Here is a 22,883-nt window from a genome sequence, read left to right on the forward strand (position 1 = left end):
GCCTAATGCCAACCCATGGATACGTAGCAGAGCAGCGGAGAAAATGTAGGAACAAGAGGGAGCCTCTGGAAGTGCAGCTTCATTGGTTGTGAACCATTCGTGGGCATGTCATACTCAGCCTGTGTTTTGATAGGAAAATGTTTTGACATTCTTGTTTTGCAGTTGTGCTTGATGTCTTTTTTTCCTTTTGGATTTATTATTCAGTACCATATTTATGCGTTAGATTGTTTTGATATTGTTAGGGAGATATCAATACTTCTGAATCAACATTTAAATAGTTCTAGTTCTGCTAGATAGAAATGCTGACCTTTTTTTTTTTTTCTTGCTTGGTTTGAAATGTCAGTTCAAAATGGAAAGGCTTCATTTGGAATGGAAATTCCCTTTTCTGTGAAATACAGGTACTGGCAGAAGTGGTGCTGCTATCCCACCAGTGCCCTGTTGCCATCTGTTCTTCCATCCTGCTTCTCCAAGGAGGATGAGACTTCCAGCTCTTGCTGCATTCACCTGAAATCCTGGTATCGTTGACTCGCTAAATCAAACCAGCACAGCTTAAACCCTTGCTTCAGATAATTTTGAAATGTCTTGTGTAAAATAAATTTTTCAAAATGAAGTCCCAATTACTCAAGACAGTTTTTATGACAAGCTGTGAACCTTGTGTTGGTCCCAATCTCAGTGGGAAGGCAGTGCTTCTTGTTGCACCCATTGCACTGTGCCTCCTGTATGCAGAGCCTGGTTGGTCCTTCAAACTGGACCTCAACATCTGCTGTATCTGTTGTGTCCTGGCTTCTGCATTGGGCCAGGACCTGAGCTCTCAGCTGGTTGTTTAGATCCCCAGGGAATTTTGTCCCCATCTGATGATAGTGATACCTGCGCACCCACCTCAGTCTCAGCGTTTCTTTGCTTATACTTTGAGTGAAAAGAGCCCTCAGTTTTCCCATAGGTGTGTTTTATCTCTTTCTTTTCTTGGTGAGAATGAAGTGGGCATTGGCATTTTGCCTCTACTCATCATACATAGGTTAGAGTCCACAGTCTGCACTATGGAATGAGATACTCATGCTGTGGTGACCTTCAGAGTGAACTGGATCCCAACTGAGGCTGAGGTTTACCTACACTGATTTGTTTGGCTGTGACCTGAATCTTTTAGCAATTCATTTTTTATGATTTTCACCCCTGTAGGATTTGGTGGTATTTCTTACTGCATGATCAACCTTTTGGATGTGTCAGTGTAATGGCTTCTGTTAGTTAGAGTTGGTGCAAGGAGTAAGCACAGAAATGGCTTCTCTTTGGAATTGAAGAGAATATCTCCTCTAATATCTGACCTATAAGCTGTATTTATGTTTTTTGTATGCTCTGGTATTAAGATTTGTTTTCTTATTTGGATTTGTTCATAATTGGGCTATTGGGATGGGTATGTTTGTTATTTAAAAACTCCCCAATAGCAAAACAATGTATTTTTTCTTATGGTGTAATTTTTAAAATTCACATTCAAAGCTCCTGAGATTGAGCAAAATGGGCAGAAGTTATAATGCTGTGAATTGCTCTCCTTTAGCTTTGGCTGAAAGCACAGCAGCAAGAATGTCAGTATTCCAGCCCAAGCAGGGATTTGTAAGTCCAGCTCGATTAACACAAACAAATCTTCTGCCTACAGGTGGGGAAAATGGACCTATTAATTGAAACTGCTGTTCAGCAATTCAAACAGTTATTTTCAGCTGTTTCCAGCAAGCGTGTGGGCTCTTCAGTATTCATGAATGCATTCTAGTATTACTGGGATTCGTTGGTGCAATGGCTGTGCTGTTCCTGCTTGGGCTGAAGGTGGGAACATGGTTGGCTCTGTCCTACATCATCTAACATTTAGAGGTACCACCTGGCTCTGTGTAAGTTGCTGAGTTAAGGAATTTCTGGTTTGTTGCAAGAAATGGGCTTGCTGAAAGTTAACAACGCTAACAGATGTAGGAATGCACTAAAAATAACTTGCTCTTACAGACCCATCTCAAAGTTCTGCATGGCCGATGAGGGCTTCTTGAAGTAGCTTAAGAAAAAGCTTAGAAAACATTGGGAAGTTATGGTTCTAAACACTGTTAGCATCAAACTATCTAGCAAATTGGTCATTCCTTTACATATAGCAATTTGTCAGGGATTGTTGCTTAATTAAAGTCTTAATTAAAAAAAAAAGATATAATAATTTAAGAGCTATCTTTACTCTTAGCTAATTGAGACTAAGGATACTTATGCCTCAAATGTTCTTTAACTAAAAAGTCAACAGCATGTGTGATTTCTAGTTGTAATCTGGATCTGTCTCATGCAAATCATTTTTGGTGTCTCTCAGTAGAACTACAAGTTCTGTGAGCTTTTTGTCTTTTGAGGTATTTCTGCAGTAAGTGATATATACCACTCCAACTTGAATAGTCTGTGTAGTTTGGCTAATAGTTGAGCCCCGGGTTAGGTAAATATGGATAAGATGTGTATTCCAGGCATGAGATAATGTCAGAACGTGAACTTGAGGAAAATTGTTTTTCATTCTGAGGCTTGCTTGAAAGCTTCTGCATTCTCTCTTTCATTCCCCAAAGGGCAAGAAGTGTTAGAAATAAATAAATAAATGTGGTTTGGGAGGAGGAAGGCGGTTTGTTTTCTCATTTGCTTCGTTCTTGTGGGTTCTTCTGTGTTTCTCACCTCCCCTTGAGTAATTTCGCGTGCAGTTTGTGTTTCGTTTATTTCAGTGTTAAAACCTCTGTTCAGGTCTATATTGCAGGACTCAAAGAGTCACCAATGGATCATTTCACTTCTCATGCTTTACTGTGCTTTACAATTGCAACAAATGATGGCAGGGTCTTTTCTTCTGGGGTAGGTGATGCTATGAGGAACTGGCTATGGAGGAAGGAAAGGAGGTACAAATGCTTAGGGTGTTTGCATTCTTCATATTTTCTTTCTCTTATTAAATAGGAAAAGTAAGCGATGTTAGCTGAAGTACTGTGGTATCATCTGTAACCTACATAGTGCTGCAAATGGAAGTGATGTTGCTGTTCTGCAGTTTTGGAAGAAGCTGTGCTTGACAGTATGGTCATTAAAAGCCCAGAAGGCAATTCAGCAACTCTGACGAACGTTGAATTCCTTGCATTTTATTAACCCTATGTATTACATGTCCTTTTAGGACAGCATTATTATTGCCTTGAAATCTGTTATGAACAAATCAACTTCATCATTATGATCTGTTTTAAGTGAGGACTTTTTAAATGGTTTTCATCTAAGATTGAAGCCAAACAGCAGTAGGTTTGGATAAGCATCTGGTGCAGTGTCCCTTTTTGCCTTCTTTCATTCAGAAAGTCCTCTCTTCCCTGTTTCTTGTAAGCTAAGCATCAGCATCTCCATGCTCCATCTTTACCTTTAAGCCTGCACAAACGTCAGTGATTGGAGTGTTTGAATTGGGTTTCCCACCTGGAGAACTTGGTGAGGAAAGTGCAGGAGGTGCTCTATTTTATCTTCACACCTTTTTTCCTGAATAGAAGCATATTTTGTACTCTTCAGCTGAAACAGTAAGGAAAACCCAGCACCTGCAGTTTGTTTAAAATGAATGGTGAAATAATAATTATTATTATTAAACTCAAGCTGAATGTTCACTGCTTATGGTAACTTGTTTACGTCAAAAAAACAACTCCTTTCCCCTTGCTGAATGCAGAGTCTTGCTAACAGAACTCTTACGAGGTGCATACTTAATGCCACATCAAATACACTGCTGTTCCTTTTCCTTTTTAAAAATAATAATATATTTTCATCTCCATGGTTGTAAGTTAAACTAGTCTTTCTCTTCTCACCCTTTGTGCAGGTAGGGACCAGCTGTTCTTTCTTGTCACTTTAATTGCTTTACACGTTTGATGATGGCTCTTGCATGCATCCTGGCATTTTCTACACTACTTGTTTGGTTGTTTATTTTGTTTAGCACGAATGTTGCATGTAACACACTGGTGCAGTTGGAACCCTACCACAGTGCTCTCCTTCATTTAGCTCTGTTTAATGAGCGACGTGTGAAGCTGAACGTTGCCTGCCACCCAGAGTTGCTTCGGTTTGTGTAGGTAGAGGTGTTTTGACATGAGACACAGCTTTGGTGGCCACTATGCAGAGGTTGTGGCAGTACTGGTTCAAAAAATACAATCTTATGTGCTCTTAATTTAACCTGTTGTGTCCTGAAAGCATAATGTCCATCTCCTAGGAGAGGACGTATAGAAACCTAGATATTGGGTGCGAGTGAATCTGTCTTTTAAATCCAAGCATCCCTGTCTTCTATGCAGTGCAGAATAGAAAACCCAGGGGATACTTCCATTTGATTCATGATTTCTGGTTGGCCCGGAACATAGCATTCCAAAACACATCAGGTCTCTGTTTAAGCCTCTACAAAGGAGAAACACCTCCAAAAGGAGCATTTAAAAAGAGGGAGGGAGAGAGACCCAAAATTGTGACAGTTGCTTTGTGCTAATCTGTAGACATTGGGGTCTATTTAGAACAGCCAGCAGTGCTTTGGAGACTAGACTGATCATAAGCTGAAGAGAAATGGATGTTTTTGAGCCAAGATAGCAGAACTACAAGTATGTTTATTTTTGGAAGGAGTGTAATGCCAACTGGCAGTGCAAACTTGGCTAGGGTAAGGGTCTGGTGTGGCTGCAATAAAACATAAGGATACTGAATTTAGCAAAGGAGCAACAGGAATTATCATTGGTGTTGTTGCTGGGGAGTGCAGATGCAGTCTGGCATTTTATCAGCATGATCTTAGTTTGAACTTCATGAATAAAATTTAATATATGGAGCTTGGAATAGTTGGTGCTGGATTTATACCCAGGGAGCAGGTACATTTAATTTCGTAAGTACATTGCACTCCTCATCATTTGCGTAATTTGAATGTTAACTGTTTAGTATCCTCTGTGTTCTGATGTATTTTTTTTTCCCAGAACATTTCCCTGACACAAATTGTTGCAATATTTTCTTCCTGCCTATCACTGAGGACATGGATCAGTTTTTGTAACCACAGGTTAAATGTTTCAGGTGGAAACATTCCTCACGATTCTTAAAAATAAAAGGAAATGCTTTCACTTTGCCATTCTCAAGTCTAGAAAATTATTGGCTGTGCACTGAGAGAAGAAATAACCCATGCGGTCATGCTACCACATCCAAAATGAGCATGAATAGATGTGAGAAATCAAAACTGCAGATGGGAATACTATAGAAATAGGGAGTGCTGTTGGGAAGTCTGAAGTGGTAACAACCATTCAATCTAAGCTCTTGTTATCTGTTTAAATATCCTTCTATTTTTCTTAAAGCTCTTCTTGCATTATATTTGAACTGGTGTAGAAGCTGTATTTGGCAATAGTTCACAGTCACTTCAGCAAGTTTATTTCCTTCTTAACTATCATTTTCTTTTTTCTCTAATGCCTTTCTGCTTCTGAAAGCCTGTTCATTGATATAATCTGAGGCATAAGAAAGTTTTCCCTTATTTTATGATGCAATTTTTGGAACTTGATGGTGATCTAAATCCTCTCCAGCCGAGAAAGTTTGCTGCTTATTTTACAGAGTTGTCTTCCATTTGTTAAACTGCAGCACAAATTTCAGTGTGTTCCTCTGGCTTATTCTTATACAGTGGTTATACTTATTCTTACACTGGTTTTCAGCAGTGATGTTATTTTTGTTGCTGGGTGAGCTAAAGATGCCCTGAGGATGGGGAGCAGCACTGTGTTGTGATGCTTGGACAGCCCTTTGTGCCAAAATCGTGACTCCCAGTGGGAGGGTCTGTGAGGATGGACTGATGACTAGAAATTTCAGTGCTGTTTGCCACGTAGTGTTTTATGCTCTCCGTACATAACACGAATTTGCAGTAGGCTTTAAACAACTTGGTTTAATTAATTAAATTAATTAATTAGCTAGCAACTGAATAAGAGAAAGGAATAATCCCTGTTAGATCAATCATCTACGCTTCCCTGAGTAATGAAGCTAAGTACTTTGGTGAGAAAAATAGGAGGCAGCACGGGGGATCTGCAGTGGTAGATCCATGATGCTTAGTTAGCAGATAGAGAGCCATGGTGCTTAGTTTGGGCCTTGCTCTGTATTTGGATTTTCATTTCAGTGGCTAGCCTCCTGCTTGAACTGTCTGAAATCTCTGAATGATCACGTTCCTATTCCAAACCCGCCCGTAGCCTGCTGGTCTGTTTTTTGATGCAAGCAGTAGAAAGCATGAAAATAAATTAATGTGTTGACATGTCAAGATTGACTGGTGTAGTATTTGTGGTTTAGTTTGTATTTTGCAAAGTGTGGATCTTATTTGCTTTTCATTTTGAATTTCAGCATGATTATGGATAATTTGAGTTTGCACAGTGATCAGTAAAGGGGGCTGGCTGCATGCTTTGTATGCTGTGCTGCATCACCCAAATGGATGCTGCTGGGCATACCAACACCTGCTGCTGGTGAGGAAGCTGAAGTCAGTGCGTTGCAGAGGTGTTTGTGTGCTGAGCACTCACACTGCCTGATGGATGCAGGTCAGTGTTTAACTGGAAGGCACTCCAGTCACGATGAATGTGTCGCAAGCTGAAAGCTTGACCCTCAGTTGCTGCTTAAATCCGTTTCCAAATCCACGATGACACGGTGGAGCTCTAAATCCTGCTGATTTCTCAGGGTGTGTACTTCTGCAAAATTATGAGCAATCTCTCCGTGAGTCAGAGGAGCTGAGCAGATTGCATGAATTTGAGACACCTGGCTGGACGTCCTCCAGGTGACAGAGGAATGAATCCTGGCAGTTTCCCTCAACTTTGCTGGGAAGAGTGTTGAATGCTCAGTGAGGTTGCTGCAGCTCTGACTCATTTTTGGAGAAGGTGGTCAGAAACAGGAGGAAACTGCTCATTGACTGTAACCCAAGCAGAACTGTACAAAGGAAGCAGAATTGCAGACCCTGAAGGTATAGAGGTAATCTACAGGAAAGATAATCAGCTTTTGTATGTAAGCCATCATCAGCCCAGAGGGGAGCAATTTCTGCAATCTACCTCTACTTCATGCAGTGGGTATTGGTGTATGGATTTAATTGTAGTTCAGTTGATGAGAACATTATATAGCTGTAGAGCCTGTAGGTACAGCTTACTCATTTTAGGTTAAAAGAGCAGGTTTTGTAAAATTCCATCTAGCTCATCCTATCTGACAAGGTCTCTAAAAATACTTCTAGTCTCTTAAGTGCTTCAGACCTCTTCATGTGTAAGAAAATTTCTTCAAGCAGTCCATTTTCCTAATGATGGCCACTCTCCAGCACTCTGCCCTCTGTTCCAAAGTGGACTGTGCTCAGAACAGCCTGCACTGTGTCTGCTTTTTCTTATGTCTTTAATTTGACTGTTGGTACCTTTGAGCATTCTGGAGAAAGTCACACACTTTCAAGAAGAGTGCAAGAAGAGAAGAAAAAAAAACTTGATGATGAAACATTCCTGTGAATCTGTGAATAGCATGTGGTGGCATTTTTGACCTCTTCTAACCCACATCCCCTTGCTCTTATCTTTCTTTTCGATCCCCTCTTGTCTTCAGTTAAGCTCATCACAGAAGGAGCTTTGGAGGAAATTGTTTTGTAATAATTGTGAGGGGTTGGGAGGGAAGGGTTTGGGATGCTGCTATGCTGGAGGGTCAGCTCTGCTTTTCTGACAGGTTTGCAGTCTTTGTCTCTGTTAACCCTGTGTGGTTTTTTTGGTTTCAGAAACCTTAGAGTACCTGAATGTCACCCTTGTGTCTAAGGGCTTGGCCTAAGAGGTCAGACTTCCCACTGGAAGGCCACTCCTGGTTATACGTACCTATGGTCTACAGTATAAACTTTATTTTTCTAACAGAGACCTCTCCTTTTTTTGTGCTGGCAGCCGCTACCCAAGTGTTGGTTCGTTTCCTTGTGCTCAGTTTCCTCCTGATGCACAATGCAAGATGCTCCTTTCATTTTGTAAAGTATGTGGGAGTTTTTGCAGAGCAAAGATCTTTCCAAAGTCGATGGAGCTGGTTGCTGGCAAAGCTGAGTTCACTTCAGTGAATTCATTCACACTGTTGACGGTGGGAACATACTGAAAAATATCACAGCCCAGTGGCAAAAAGCCTTTAATAAGTGAGGTCATTTACTTCCAGTGAGACATTAGGCACACAGTTACCTTTCAGATAGACAACTACACTGACAGTACATTGTATTTCCTGCTTGGACAGAGTGTAACTCGTGTCCCAGGCACTTTCTGGGGAGGTTTATGCTTAGCAGCACTCTGCAGGGGTTGATCCCAGAGGGGGAGGTTGGTCCAACCAACATTAATGTTCCTGTGCAGATCCCTGCCTGCAGGGATCCTTCCTGGGCCCTGCCTTCCACTGAGCTCTTTTTGTTACGCTGCACTTTCATTCCCTGCCTTTTGGCGTGCTTAAATAAAATTAAAGCTAAGAACAGAGTTCCACCTGACTTCTGGTTTAAGTCTGGTCCTTCATCATTTAAAGTCTAAAATGCCCTGTAGGAAGCTAATGCTTTATGTAGACCAACTGCAGTCCCATTTGCTGCACAGATAATAATAAACCCTTCCCGGGATTAGTGAAGGTTTTTTTCTGAATTAAAATATCACTTTGGGGAAAAGCTGACTTTCTTCCCTTGCCGTTGTGCATAGTCAGTGTCTGTTTCAGTTTGGATTTCTGCCAGAGCTCTGACTCTAGGCTTTTGCCTGCCCCTTACATGTTCTTGTTAACGTTTATTGGGTAGTGCATGCGTGAGAGCCCCCTTTGAAGGGGGAATAGTTAGGGGTGGGTAGAAGATAGTCTGGGCAAGGTTCAGAGTATGGGAAGGACAGCACTGAGAAGTGGAATAATGCCTAATCCACTTGAACTGTGGGTGTGTTTTCTTTAAACAGAACAATGGTAGCTGACTGCTAAGAATGGCTCTTCTTTCTTCTTTGCTAGTTGCAGATACTGATACAGATTTTCAAACTTGGACCAGTTCAGTCTAGTACGTCCTTGGATGAGTTTCCAGCTTCTAAAATGGAAGAGCAAGGAAGAAAGCTAAGGGAAACAAACTAACCCAAACCCCAACGACAAAATTATTGCACTGTTGGACTTGTTTACCACCCCCACATCTAGGCATCTTCCCTGAATCTTTTCTCTAGGGGTTTACTGCAAGTGCAGAGCTGTGAGGGTGTCGAATGTGGGTTTTTTTCCTCTTTCTAGAAGAGGTGTAACAATCCCCAGCTGTACAACCTGTGAATAATGCATGAGCAGTTTATTGTGTGTGGGAGAACTCTTTACTTCCCGTTCAACATTGGTCTTATGCTTTATCTTGTCTATGTACTTTCTTTTCCACTTCTGCATCTTTTTTTTTCTCTTCTTGTTAACATCTAAGCAGGACATGAATTCACTTCCCTTTGCCAGTCAGTGGTATTTTTAAGCTCCGTATTTTACTTACTTCTGAATTTGGCTTGGTACACGTTTTCTTTTCTTAAACTGTTATTGAGGATGTTGAACACTGCAGTAGTATTGAGCAGTGCATGTGGAGCAAAGGTTCCCTGGTGGTGGTCTGCAGTGGAGAGTGGGAATGTTTGGGGATCTCCCAGTAGAAGTGGATCAGAGCACTGCAGGAATGGCCACTGCAGGAATGGCTCTGGCTACAGGCACTGCTACTGCAAGTGTCACAGGTCTGTTACTGATTGCTGTTTGGAATCCTGATCAGTGCACCTTGAGGACACTGGGATGCATCTGAAATTGGTCAGTTGACTCGCTGGGGGATCTGCCTAGACCTGCATTGATGATGTTGTGCATTCCACAGAAATGAAGCGAGATTGTGACTTCAGAGCTGAGTAGGAGAGAGAGAGCTCATTTTTAGTATTTGTGGAATTAATTTGATTGATCATATTTGACACCAGTCAGGGAAGAGAGAGTATTTAGGCTGAGAGAGCAGGAACGCATTCCAAGATTTTTTTTCTTTTCTGTATCTTCTGGTTATGATGAGTATTTTTTCCCCTCAGCTGTCTTATTCCTCTAACAAATGCCTTTCCTCCATTACATTAAAAAAAGAAAAACAGCAACAAAAAAAAACCCACGTGCACAAAAAAGAGATTCTCTATAACACACTCTATAGTTTTAAGAATGTTTGTGACGTACTTTCTAATGGTGACAATTTCAAAGCCTATGGAGATGACACTGGAAGAAGCTTTTAATCTAATAATGAAATGAGTACAGCAAGCACAGAAAAGAGAGGACCAGCTGGAAGCAGCTTATTTTTCCTTTCTTGTCTCTTGCTTCTTCAGCTATTTCTGTTATCTTCCCCTTTTAATTGCAGGACAGAGATGAGAAATATAGAATTGTAGTTGTCATAAAAAGTAGAAGAAAAGGTCCGTTTCCATAATCCTGCTGCTTTTTCTGGTGCAGAAGCCCACTGAAATCACTGCATCCTCATTTCAGAAATGAAAAGTATAGTCTGCTTCATCTTTAACTGCTGTCAAATGTTTAAGCTTTCCTTTCCCCAGCACTTACTCAGAACACATTTTCTGTTCAGCTAGGAATGTTATTACTAACTGATGAACAAGTCTGAATACTGAACGTGGCAAACGATTGACATTTCTAAAGTTAATCATAGAAACTTTTCATCCGGAAGATGCTGAGGCTGCTCTGGATGCTGTTATACCATCTGACACCAGCAGTGAGGAGTGCTGAACAATGTCAGTTCAAGATGAGTGGCTATAAAACAGTGGAAAAGAAATGTGATTCCCATGACACTAAGTCATCATTTGAGTTCAGCAGACTTTCCTGACTGGAAGACTACTAACAAAAGACACATCTTGCTAATAGCCATATGCTTGAAGTGCTGTAGTTTGAAGAACTCTTGCACAAAGCTTAAAATATCACCTCATTAAGAAAGTTTCCAACTAATAAACGAGTCACATGCTTGCTTTATTTTCCTTATCACGATAATATATTTCTAGAGAAAGAAGTAGATTTGATAACAACTTTAGCAAACAGTATGGAGATAGAGATGAAAGATTTGCAAAAGAAGTGTAGACATGCAACTCATTTGAGGGAAGTTAGTTTGTTTCTCTTCAAATACTGTGCTTTGATTTCTGAAGTCTTGCACAATGCCTGTAGTGTAGTCACTGCTGTGGTTGTGGCCATCTGGGACCTTGCTCACCAAAGTGCTAAGCCTGGCTCTCTATGCTGCCTTCTTGACTCTGATACAGCACTTCTGTATCTGAATGACTGAACAGTGTTCAACGTGGCTACTAGGGGTGTTGAATTTTCCCAAGCCCCCATCAGCAGAAGTCAAGCCAAGGAGACCAGGCTGCTTTAGCTCTACTTGTAATGGAAGAGCCAGAGATAAGAAATAATAAAATTTTGCATCTTGTAAGCAGAATTACTTTGGCTTTCTAGTTGTTATGTGGTATGATTTCTGTTAGCTGGATTACAGGGGGCTCTGGGCTTAAGTGTTGTTCACACACACTTTAGATCTACTGGCACTGCCACTCAGAAGCTGTAAGAGAAATTGGAAGGGTTACTCTCACTTTTAATGATGTCGTGTGTGTGTGCGGGTACATGGGCACTGAAATGAGCTGATTCTCTTACACAGACGATGTTGTGAGCCAACCAGTTCTAGATCCCAGTTGCTTTCCAGGTGGCTGCTTTTCCCTTTGTAGGGAACTGTTATGTTGGGGCTTAACCTGGTGATTGGGCAACTGGTGATTGAGCACCTGGTGTACTGGGCAACTGGTGATTGAGCACCTGGTGGAGGTGGGCTGTGGCTGGCCCAGGGAGCACAGGCAAATTGTTTGCACCTGTGCTCCCCTCCTGACCAGTAGGGGTGGAGCCACGCTGGGCTCATATCAGGGCCAGCTGCTGAACGGAGAGCATCACTTGGACCTGGGCTGTTTCCTGAGAAGAGGTACTGCACAGCCAGGGAGCCACTTCACCAGTTGGGTGAGTTCAGCTCTTTTTTTCTGTATGCAGCTTCTGGCTTATCTGTGAATGCTCTCTCTGGTGTTGCTGAGAACTTGTCAGAAGCAATTTTGCTCCTTCATTAGCACAATGCCCCTTACTCCTCGTGAAAACTGCCCTGTTATGAGAGGCGATCTTATTAGCAGTCCTCTTCCAGTATTGTGCATTTGCTTCTGTATTTTACCTTCATCTGCTGAGTTGCTTGAAAAACATTTTGCTGTAGTGACTGGAGTGGTAATAAGACTGGAGGCTTTTAGGCGGTGTACCAAATGGCTTTCCACATCTCGTGCAGCCTGACTTGATGTGAGGGCAAAGGGGCCTTGCAGAAGCCAGTAAGTTATCCCCTGGCCTGGTTTATACCTGCCTAGTGGTCCCCTAGGATTAGTAGAGGTTTCTGTCTGCACTGTGCTGTCTCCTTGGGAATTCCTGCCTCGTTGTTCTTCATATGAGAAGCTAATTTTAGTTGGCAGCTTGCCTATGCTTTTCGTAGGGTATAGGATGGTCTTCAGCTGAGAATAAGAATGTAGAGGCATAGAAAGAATCTCTGTTATTATGGGTTGAAAGTATTTCTGTCATTGGTTTAAAAAATAAAAGCATAAAAAAAAAACCAACCCTTCTCCCTTTTCTATGTAGAAAGTATATCTTTTGTTTAATTCCTAGAGAATCCCTAATTCTGATTGAATGAATTTTAAATTCATCAGGCAAGATAAGCTCCCACGTGGAGAGCCTTAGATTCAAAAGCAGAAAGAAAACATCACCGACATCAGGATGACAAATCTAAAGGATTAATAGATATTTCTGGATTTCAGACTTCATAATTCAATGCTTGTTGGCTGTTTGGTGCTTTTATCTGGCCTTACCGAGCATCGTTATTCATTGTGGGCCATTGGATTCTCTTAGGCTGTGTGGGATTTGCAGAGCGCTTTCAGTAATAGCGACAGTACTTTATTTCTGCCCTGGTATTCTGGGAGATTTGTTCGAGGGCACGTCTTCCAGGAATTTCATAGAAGAGGCAAACAAAAAGAACACTTATCTTAACAGAGCCACAACTTCACTGTCAACTATAAAAGAAAAGCCAGCAGATTCCATCTTAGATTAAAAGTCAGCTGTGAATAGAGGCAAATATTCCCGTAGGCGCAGGGCAGCTCTCTGAAGAGAGATTGTTGAAAATGCAAATGGCTGAAAGAGAGTTCAGAGCGATTACTTTGTGTTTCAGAAGCACTGTGGTTTTGTGTGCCCCAGGTCAGTTCTTATGAGATTTAGAGAAGAGATTTCTGGAAGACCGATGGCAACTTTCCACATGCTGTCTTCAAAATCCTCCCGTCGTCTTTGCAGGCAGATTCACTCTTGTGAAGGACTCCTTCAGGGGAATGGATAACAGATGCCAGGATGGCCCCTTCACACAGCATGACAGCACAGGGCAAATACTGGAGGAGAAGAAAAAGCACTGTTCTTCCCCCCCCCCCCCTTTTTTTTTTTTTTTCTTTTCTTTCTTTCTTTCTTTCTTTTCCTTTTCTCCTCTCCAAGCTCAGAACTGTCACATTAGCTCTTCCAGTTCTTAAGGCATCCTTAACAGAACATCACATCTTAATAATGCCAACAGTGTCTTGACCATAGCTTATATAAAAAGACAGAGGGTAATAATCGGGCTCCATCAGGAGGCCATCAGCTAGATGAGGAGCAATTGACCTTTCAGGAAAAGCCATGCATTTAGAGGCAAACTAAATAAAGTATCAGGCAGGATAGATTGGAGTTGCAAAGCGATGTTTTTGTCAGATTGGAGGAAAAGGACTCTGGGAATAAAGTTGTTTTCATCTTAAAGGAGAGAAAAGGCACCAAACCCTACTTTTCAGGAGATGGGTTCACCATTGCTGTCTTCTTAGAAGAGTGATAGAGCTGACTGTTCTCCTTCAGTTTTACTGATAAATCAGTCAGTTGGACCACAGAGAAGTCAATCACTTGCATGGTAGCATTAAACCTGTCATACTAATAGGATAATTTGACAAAAAGATTGATTTCTCATGTCCCTGCTTCACATTCAAGACAGTCTTGAAGTTCACAGCACTGAGTTTATTTCTGTGTCTTCTGTTTCTATTTTCCTGGCATCTCTTGCTTGGGGCATAAGAGAAAACACCCTGAAAATGAGGAGGCTGAGCATAAGACAGAAAATGTGAGGGAAGCTGTCAGGTGGATAGGGGCTAACTCAAGAACTCTGAGATTTGGCATAATGTAGAAGGAAGATATGCCCTAACCTGAGCTGGTGGCTTTGATTTTCAAACCAAAAAGAAAGAAGAAAGAAGGGGGTAGTTTAAAGCAGTGATCTGATGCTTTTAAGGATTTAAAATCAAAGGGGAAGGGCAAAGAGTGGTTCACAAATTCTATTCATGACATTTTATTTCAAAATGTCAAGTGCTGAAGCTCTGGAAATACAGCTTATGCAGTGGATGTGGTGCATAATTGAAGTCACTGTAGAGTTAAGGAAATCTGTACTACTTGGCCTTTATTTGAAAATAAAAACTTTGGCAACACTGTGTACTGCTGGGTACATATGGTGCTAAATCTCAGTGCAAAGTGCTGAGACTTCAGGGTCTGACCTGCAGACCTGCTCCCATGGCACCATTCCTTCTTATCTTGGGGGTTAACCACTGATGGCCTTTGCTTTTACTTCTTATCCATTTTGTCCTTTCCTGAATTTGTGGGGATGAGGACAATCAGCTGATGCAGTTTTCTTGTGAAACCAGGGAATATAAATAGTTAGTTGATGCACATAATACAGACTCTTGTCCTTATTTCTACCACTTAATGTGTATAGCTATAAGTGTCTTAATATTCAAACACAGAAGGGTCCTATCTCAGTAAACCTTGCAGCCTCTCATTTCATCCTTGGGTTGTTTTGAGTTAAGTCTGCATCTGTGCCAGGGCAAGTCATCAGCCCTAGGCTGGCTTTCTTTTTGTAAATGAAGATGCCTCAAAAGCTCATCTGCTAAGGTTAACCCCACTTTTATGAGTGATACCGTTGTCCTTGGGCTAAGGAAAGTTGGCCTGTAATTGTCTTTTAAGCTGTGACCTGGATGTGAATGGGTCTTTTCTTTTCTCAATCCTTTGGGACCCCTTAGAAATAGACCGACATTTCTATAGGATTGTATCTGGGAGAAACCAGACTAGAAAATGGTTTTAGAGTCTCCTCACCCACCCATTCCTCCCCAAGACTTAACTGACCCCTGCAATGCAATTGGAGTCCCTCCAGGAATATTGCTGGATTGTCCTCAGTAATGTTAGTCAAAACAAACATGTGGGACACGCTTTTCTGGTGTTGGAGCAAAGCCTATTTGTGTCTGCTACATTAGGGAGATTGCTCAAGACCAGTTCATCCATGTGTAAAGTTGCCCCTATGATTCTGCCTAGGTTGAGGAGTTCAGGGAGATCTGCTGGCAACATCGCCAGCAGTTCTTCCATCCACCCGATTTCTCCAAGGTTCTGCAGGTCAGAGAAGAATGGATATGTAATTTGTTTGCCTAAATTAGTTTTTCTGCCTCTTTTTTTCCTCTAACTACTGAGTTTTCAATTGAGTACCAAACTTCCGGGGGCTTTTCAAGCCAGCTATCGCTGACACCGCATAAGTTAAATGGGAAACAGAGCTTTCCCTGTCTGCTTTTTGCATTATGCAGAAATCAGAGATGAAAAGGGTGAGCACATGTTGCAGGCACTCTCCATTGGCAGCTCGGCAGCATGACAAATCACCTGGCATACAATACAGTTTACAGTGAGCCTTCCTAGTTGTTTACCTTCGTATAATTACACAGCATGGGCTCTTTTCTATTAAGGGAAGTATTATGTGAGGGAGTTTTGTGTCTTTGAATTCCAAACTTCCCACCAGCTTTTCTAAGCTTATGCTGGAAGAAGGGAACACCCATGTTCTGTTGGCAAGAGTAATGTTGGTGTGTTCGTTGTTTGTAGTGACGTAGAGGCTGTACACCACTAAAATTGAATCATCTTGATATTTTTTTTTTTGTCCAATCCCAGAAGGATGAGCATCTTCACCTGTTCTTTTTCATATAGCATATACTTGAGCATATCTTGCACAGGTTGCCTTATGCTAACCTTGTTCTTTTCAAGCCAGCTATCTCCTTAGAGACTTCGCTCCCTGTAGTGTTAAGGGGTGTGTGCATGTAATACTTACAAATATAGAAAGAAATCCTGCTTGATGAAAGACTTTTGCTTTCTTTCAGCTCCAGCAAACTGGATTGACTTGTAACTATACTGAATGTACTTCCGTAGCACCTTCCCTCAGGGATCTTAAACAATTTTCTTACCACTGCTAAACGCCGAGCCTTATCTATGCATTTGTAAAATAGAATGCAGCTGTCTGTGCTGCGGGGTGGAAGAGTTAACAAAGAAATGCTAAATGCAATGTACAAGCTATTTGCAAGGGAGGGAAGTCAGATCTTAGCTCTGGGTTGTAACTAATGTGTGCTCTCAAATATAGTGTCGTCTTGGGGAGGAAACTTTGTTTTTTTTAATTGATAATGTGCTAGAATGGAATGTGATATTTAATGTGGACAGCTGTGACTGAACGTTTGGTCAGTATTGAGTGTATTTTATAGCTCAGAAATGAATTAATAAAATAAGGAGGAAGAAGTAATAGGTGTTTTCTGGAACAAATTTGGAATGTGTTCCTTATCTGATCAGCATCAATTCCAAGTTAATTGGTCACAACGCAAACTCTGGCTTCTGTATAAAAACATGAAGAGGAAAAGTATGTGAATAAAGTAAGGAAGGGGGGGGAGAAAATTGCTCTGATCTGCAGCTGCCATGGTGTTACGTGGCATGATCTCTGGCTGAGGCAGTTGGAGAGGCTCATCCATTGTGTGTGCGTATATAGCATGAAGGTTTGAGCATACAGTGATGAGGAGAAATGCTTCCCAGCATTTGTTCTTGTGCAGTTTCTTGTATGAGCTTCCTGTATTTTTTAAAACAAACAAGCAATGAAAGGGGAGTGCAGTGATACTGACTATTGTTTGGTGATTCCATAGTAGTTGTGTCCCTAATAAACTATCAAAAAGAAAGCTGACTGCACGAGCGTTGTTGGCTAGGTTAATGTACGCTGCAGTGGAGTCATTTGAAAATAATCCAAGCAAAGAAAGTAGATTGCTATAAAAGTACATTTCCATTACTTGTGCCCCCGGCATGCTAATAGCTCATCCAGTAGAGAGGGGAAGAGAAACCAACAACCCAGCAATGTTATTTTTGTTTCATTTTTGGAACATCCAGGCCATTTAGTATTGCTCTCCTTTGTTATTTATGGAAAGGTTACTCCTTTTAATTAAAAGACACAACTGACTGAAATGTGAGTTTTGTCTGAAAGAGTTTAAAGAACAGAGTGGGAATCCTGTGGTGTGTGGTTTTTTTTTTTTTTTTTTTTTTAATTAAATCCTTGTAATAATGTCTAGTTTTCATGCACTTAAGTTCAAAGTTTAATTCTCAGGTAGAGTGGGACGCAAGCACCTGTAGATGTCGTCTTGGCAATTGCAGGTAGTTTGCTTTCCTTAGCTGGAAACAGTGGCAGATACAACTCAGCTCTAGGGCAAGTCTAATTTTGGGGTCAGGAAGAGAGTTCCGCTTGGAAACAGGGAATGCAGCGTTTATGTGCAGTTAGGGCTTTTCTTTTTTTGTTTCTTTTCCAAAAATTCAGTATCGGCCTCTACACACTGCAGGTTTGCACACTTTAAACCTTTCTGTTATCCGTGAAGGCTTAGCACCTGGCGAGCGCTTTAGTGGAGGTACTGCTGGGAAGGTCTGACCGCTGCTTTGGTACTGAAATAGAAGCAACCTTCTGTTAAAATCTATCCCAAATAGCCAAGCCTTAAGTGTTTTGTATTCCCATTACTTTGAATGGGAATTTCTCCTTACGAAGGAGTTTGGCTCTATCAGCAAAACAAATGCCAGGTACTTCTTATGCTGGTCCATTAATTTCGATCCAGTTAAATGTATATTCCTAATTGTTCTCAGTCGATGTATGTAGAGAGATCAGAGGAAGGAACTGGTCCAGAAGGGGGAATATTCAGTTCTGTGTGCTTTGAAGCTGTGGGGTTGAATGACTGTGTCATCTTGGCTGTGACCTTCGGATTGGAAAAGTGAATATATGTCTTTTAAGGGCTACGTGGTAAAATTAATGATTAATCAGGGTGCTTTGGTTTGCATATTTTTGAATTCCACAGTCAGGGCTTGTGTGTATAATGGATGTTTTTATTTTCTTTCTTCTTCAGCTCATCTTTGCTGACTGCACCCGTTTGCTCCCTGATGTTGGTAGGCTCTAATAAATTGAGGAGTTTAGGCAGACAGCTCCTTAGGCAAGAACTCTCACTCAGCTGGTAATGTTGTTGAGATCTGCCTAGACTATAAAAGGCTCAGAAAAGGGGACAAGCTTTCGGCTGGGAGGCATAAGAGAAGCGTGACAGCTTTGATGTCTCCCCTCCTTCCTTTTTCTTGGATGCTTAATTGGCATTAGGAAGCAGAGTAAGTCATTAGATTTGTAAGGGGGAAAAAAAGAATATTTGGGACTCAAAGTCCAAGGAAGCCTGCTGTTAGTTGTGCTTGCACGAATGGTATGAATTCCATGATATTTAGCTCTCTTCATAAATATCTTAGCTGTCATAGTGATATGATAAAGCCGAAATCTGAGTTCTCATCACAGGAAAGATGTTTGTCTGCATATTTGGGGAGAACAGCTTGAAGATGTGACAGCTTTGGGTTTGAATGTGCAAAAAAAAGCACACACCCACAGATAAAGAGGCCCCCACGTCTTTGGTTCCTGCAGTGCTGTTGTAAAATGTTGTCTCATATAAATACCCAGAGAACTCATTTATAATTTCATGTTTATTAAGAGAATACTTCTCTTTCCCCAGTTCCTGGTGCTTTGCTGTCAAAAGCTGTCTTGACCCATCCTTAGTGCTGTAACATTACAGGTCAAAGAAGAGATCCTAGGTGATAAATTGTACTGTTTGCCTAGCCACGTATGTATGGTGCTTACACCTTTTCGTTGACTGCAGTACTTGGCTTTTATTTCCTGTCACTACCCAGAGAGCTGCCACTTGGAAATCCTGCTGGCTCCTCTTCTTCTGCCTTCCCCCCCCCCCCCCACTATGTTTGAATATTGTTTGCTGGGGAGAATTCAGAGAGCATTGCTGTGTGTGGGGCTGTAACGTCGCAGAAATACAGACTCTGTGGTAATGAGAGAGAGAAGAGCCGTTCTCACCTCATCCTTAGGGAGAGCAGAGGATGGCCTTCCAGATTCCAACCATTTGTAGGCAGGGCAGATGAGCAAAGGTTTTGTTGTGTTACTGTGGTTCTACCTTTGATGTCAATTCTAAAAACTCAGTGTTACAAAGGAAGTAGAAAAAAAATAGGAACAGCATTGACAAAAACTATGGTATTGCTGAAGCCACTGTTGAGGACATGGCTGTGTTTTTTCTCCTGGCAATACACTGCTGTGCAGGGACTCTCTCCTCCTGGTTCATGGGGGATGAAGCCAGAAATAACAAGTTTAAACTGCAGCAAGTGAGATTTGCTTCAGTAACAAAAACTTTCTGAGATGATATACTGCATTAGATTTCTTGTGGGGATTGCAGCATCTCCATCGTTATAGTTCTTAAAGAACGGGATAGAAAAACATCTGTCACGAGTGATATCTGCAGAGCAGCTCCTGCCTTGGGGCACAGAGATGGACTCGATGACCTCGTGAGGTCCATTCCAGCCCTGTTTTCTATGATCTCTAAACCAGCAGTTTTCATTACTTATCCCTTAGAGCCCCAAAAGTGACAGCACTATCACACTTCGTTTTTACCCTTACACTGTCTTTTTTTTGCTGGATGGGTTTTACTTATTCTGAGAGACTGGCTTCAATTACTTCTTTCACATGCTTCTCCTTTCTCGTAGCCTCAATCTTTACTTTTTTTCCTCTGTCCCCTCTAGGCCTTTTCTCTCTGTTCTTTAAATGGGTCCTACTCACCTCCAAACTTTCTCAAAGCAAAACTTGCTCAAAACTCAGATCTGTTTTGTGGATTTGAAACTTCCAATTAAAGAAAATAAGTTAGAGGAGCTGCTCAGTGCCAAAGTCATACCCAGTGCTGCGACTGATATGGCATCGGGAACGTTTTTTAACTCATCTAAGGAAGATAAATCAGGACAGCAGCAGATGGTGAGATGGGGAGTTATCTGGGATAAAGACAGTTTTGCATGTTTGTGCAGGACGTGGCACAGTGTTGCCTTGAGCCTTGACTAATGATTGCTGTAATAACCTTAATTATCATGGGAAGCACATGAGATACCAGATGTGTGTATTTGCTTGCTTATCTAGGGCCAACCTCTGTGGCTATGAAGTAAACCAAAGTCCTGTGAAGGAGAGACTTGTGAATGTTGGGCACGGTAGAACTTGGAAAAAATAAAAATGCAGAAACACCCACATGCAAAAAAAAAAAAAAAAAAAAATCCACCCAAAACACCAACAAAATCCACAACGCCCCCAATCAAAAACAACCCCCAAAACAAAACCCAGAAACCCCCCAGAAATATTCCAACGTAGCTCTTCAGAGCTGTCCAGAGGAGAAGATGTCTCTGGAGGACGGTAAGTAAGCATAAAGTCCTTACAAGCACCTGTGGTCAAATTTAATGTAATGCTTAAGAAAGCTCTGATGTTGTGCTCAGGGACATGATTTAGTGGAGGATGTTAGAGTTAGGGTGGTACGGTTAGGTTGTGGTTGGACTTGATGACCTTTTAAGGTCTTTTCCAATCTGAGCAATTCTGTGATCCTGCATTTAAATATAGTGAGTTCTATAGGGAGATGGGGAGACTTGCAATTATCCAAGCATATGCTCAACTTTTAATAATGTATTTGTTTATATGCTTGGATTTTGTATTTGAATTGGAGGGATTGCTGATAGGTTTTGGTGCTTGGCAACAGCTGAAGTTGGGAGGTGACTGGGTGGGAGCTGGTAGGTGTTCTTGTGTTCGAGTAGGCATGTGAAAGATCAGTCTGCACATGGCATTGCTGTAAGGTATGAAAGAACCACGGGTTGTGCTCTGAAAGGAGGAAATGTGATATAAAGGTGATTAAGAAATGCAGCACATAAAAGCCAAGAAAGGGTGATGCTGGTGGTGATGGGTTTTTGTTCATCTGCTCCAAGTACCCTCCATGTCGATAGCATCCCTTTTTCCTGACACAGTTGGGTGTTTTGCAGGCTGGCACGAATGGTGAGTTCCCAAAAATTGAATTAAATTTGTTCTGGTAGTGGCGTGTGGTGGTTTTTAAATGGTTTCCTTGTAAGCTAGCTTCAGGGCTTCCCCAGCTCTTAATTTGGGTGAGTAAAGTGGAAGATTGCCCAATACAAGCAAAGCATCAGGCAGGGATGAGCTAAACAAACATCCTACTTGATTGCAAAGCGTTCTGGTTCAGCTCTGAGATGCCTTGCACTGTGAAATAGCTGTGTTTAATTCTCCATGTGTCTGAGTGTCATTGCTGCAAACAGAGCCGTGGGGAGGAGGGTGCAGGGAGCAGCCCCTGCTGTGGTGACAGTGGTTGATGCGCACTGCCACAAATGCCCGAGCAATCTCTGGGCTCTGTCCTCTACCCCTGGGGCTGTATATGACAGTTGGTGTCATGACTTGTCTCCAGTTCAAGGGGCAATGTATTTGCAGGATGTATAAATTTAACTTGGGTAATAAGAGTCCAATCATGAGATTACCAAACCTCCCTCCTCCTGACTTTTTAAAATTTTGAGCAGCCCCATTGTGTTATTTATCTGAGGTCTTGGCCTTTTTGTAAGTAATTGCCCTATGTAAGCATTTATCTGTACAAGGAGTGCCACTCACTGTGTGGCTGACTTTGATGTGCTCTACTGAATTATGCACTTAACCAAAAAAATAATTGGAGGGGGAAACTCATTTTGGTAGCTTCAGGCTGCGGGAGGAGCTGCTGTGTCTTCTTAAATCCATGTGTGTGCTGTACAGGGTCTGGTTGCTGGCACCCACAGACCCCTTCAGCAAAGTTATTAAGGCAGAATTGGAAGAGCCTTTATGGAAACTTTGATTAATTTTTCAAGCGGTGACCGGAGCTGCTGTGTTACGGGGCTGTCAAATACCATATGTCCAGAAGCCTTGTCATCTGAATTTCAAAGTCAGAGCCACATTTTAAGAGACTTGCCCTTTTCATCCTATCTGGTCTGTGGGGGAGAGGCACTGGGACTGAACCCTGCTTGGCCGCGTGAAAGGAGCGTGCCAGCCTTCCTCTCTGCCAGGGACGTTGAGCTTAAATCTATTTCAGGCCCTTAAAAAGGTCAGTTGAGGCTGCCAGCCAGAACCTGTGTGTAATTCAGTGCTATTAGAATCACAGAAAAATAAAATCCCCCATCTGGGGCTGGAGGGCAGGGAGTGAAGGAGGTATTGGACACGCTATAAAGTGTGGAAAATGAGCTCAGTGCAGGCGATCTTTGTGCAGCCAGCATCCAGCAGAGATGTCCCTGTGTACTGGGAACGTCATTTGAGCTCTGCTGTGGTCTTTGGGCTCCACTGCTGGGCATCTGGCTGCGGGACTGGGACCTGATGAAGCTGCTTTTCTTTGCCAAGAGAGGTCAGAACGATGCTCCTTATCTTAGCTGTTGGGTGTAAGATCCTTGGATATCAGCAGTGCTTGGTTTTGAGGCTTCCCATAGCTGTGCTCTGCATCAAGGCAGAAGGGAAGCAGAAGTTGTGTGGGATTTTGGGGAGTATGGCTGTGGTTTGTGGCAGAAGAAGCTGAACTTGGTGCCTCAGTGGTTTCTTTGCATCCTGTGTTGATGATCCTGAAGAGAGGTACCCAACCTATTTTTTTTCCTTATCTTCTGAGATACTTGGTTACCCCATGACGACATTAGTTTGGAGTCTGACTAGAGCAATAGGAGCTCTG

At 41.9% G+C, this 22,883-nt stretch overlaps 1 protein-coding gene across 2 annotated transcripts in view; it reads left to right on the top strand.

Annotated features, from left to right (window-relative positions):
- Positions 1-22,883, top strand: part of SGCD (sarcoglycan delta) — a 309,952-nt gene that overhangs the window by 23,490 nt on the left and 263,579 nt on the right. The window lies entirely within an intron of this gene.

Source organism: Lagopus leucura, unplaced genomic scaffold (genome assembly GCF_019238085.1).
Source record: "Lagopus leucura isolate 7727_CA_CO unplaced genomic scaffold, USGS_WTPT01 Super-Scaffold_100030, whole genome shotgun sequence".
NCBI lineage: Eukaryota > Metazoa > Chordata > Aves > Galliformes > Phasianidae > Lagopus > Lagopus leucura.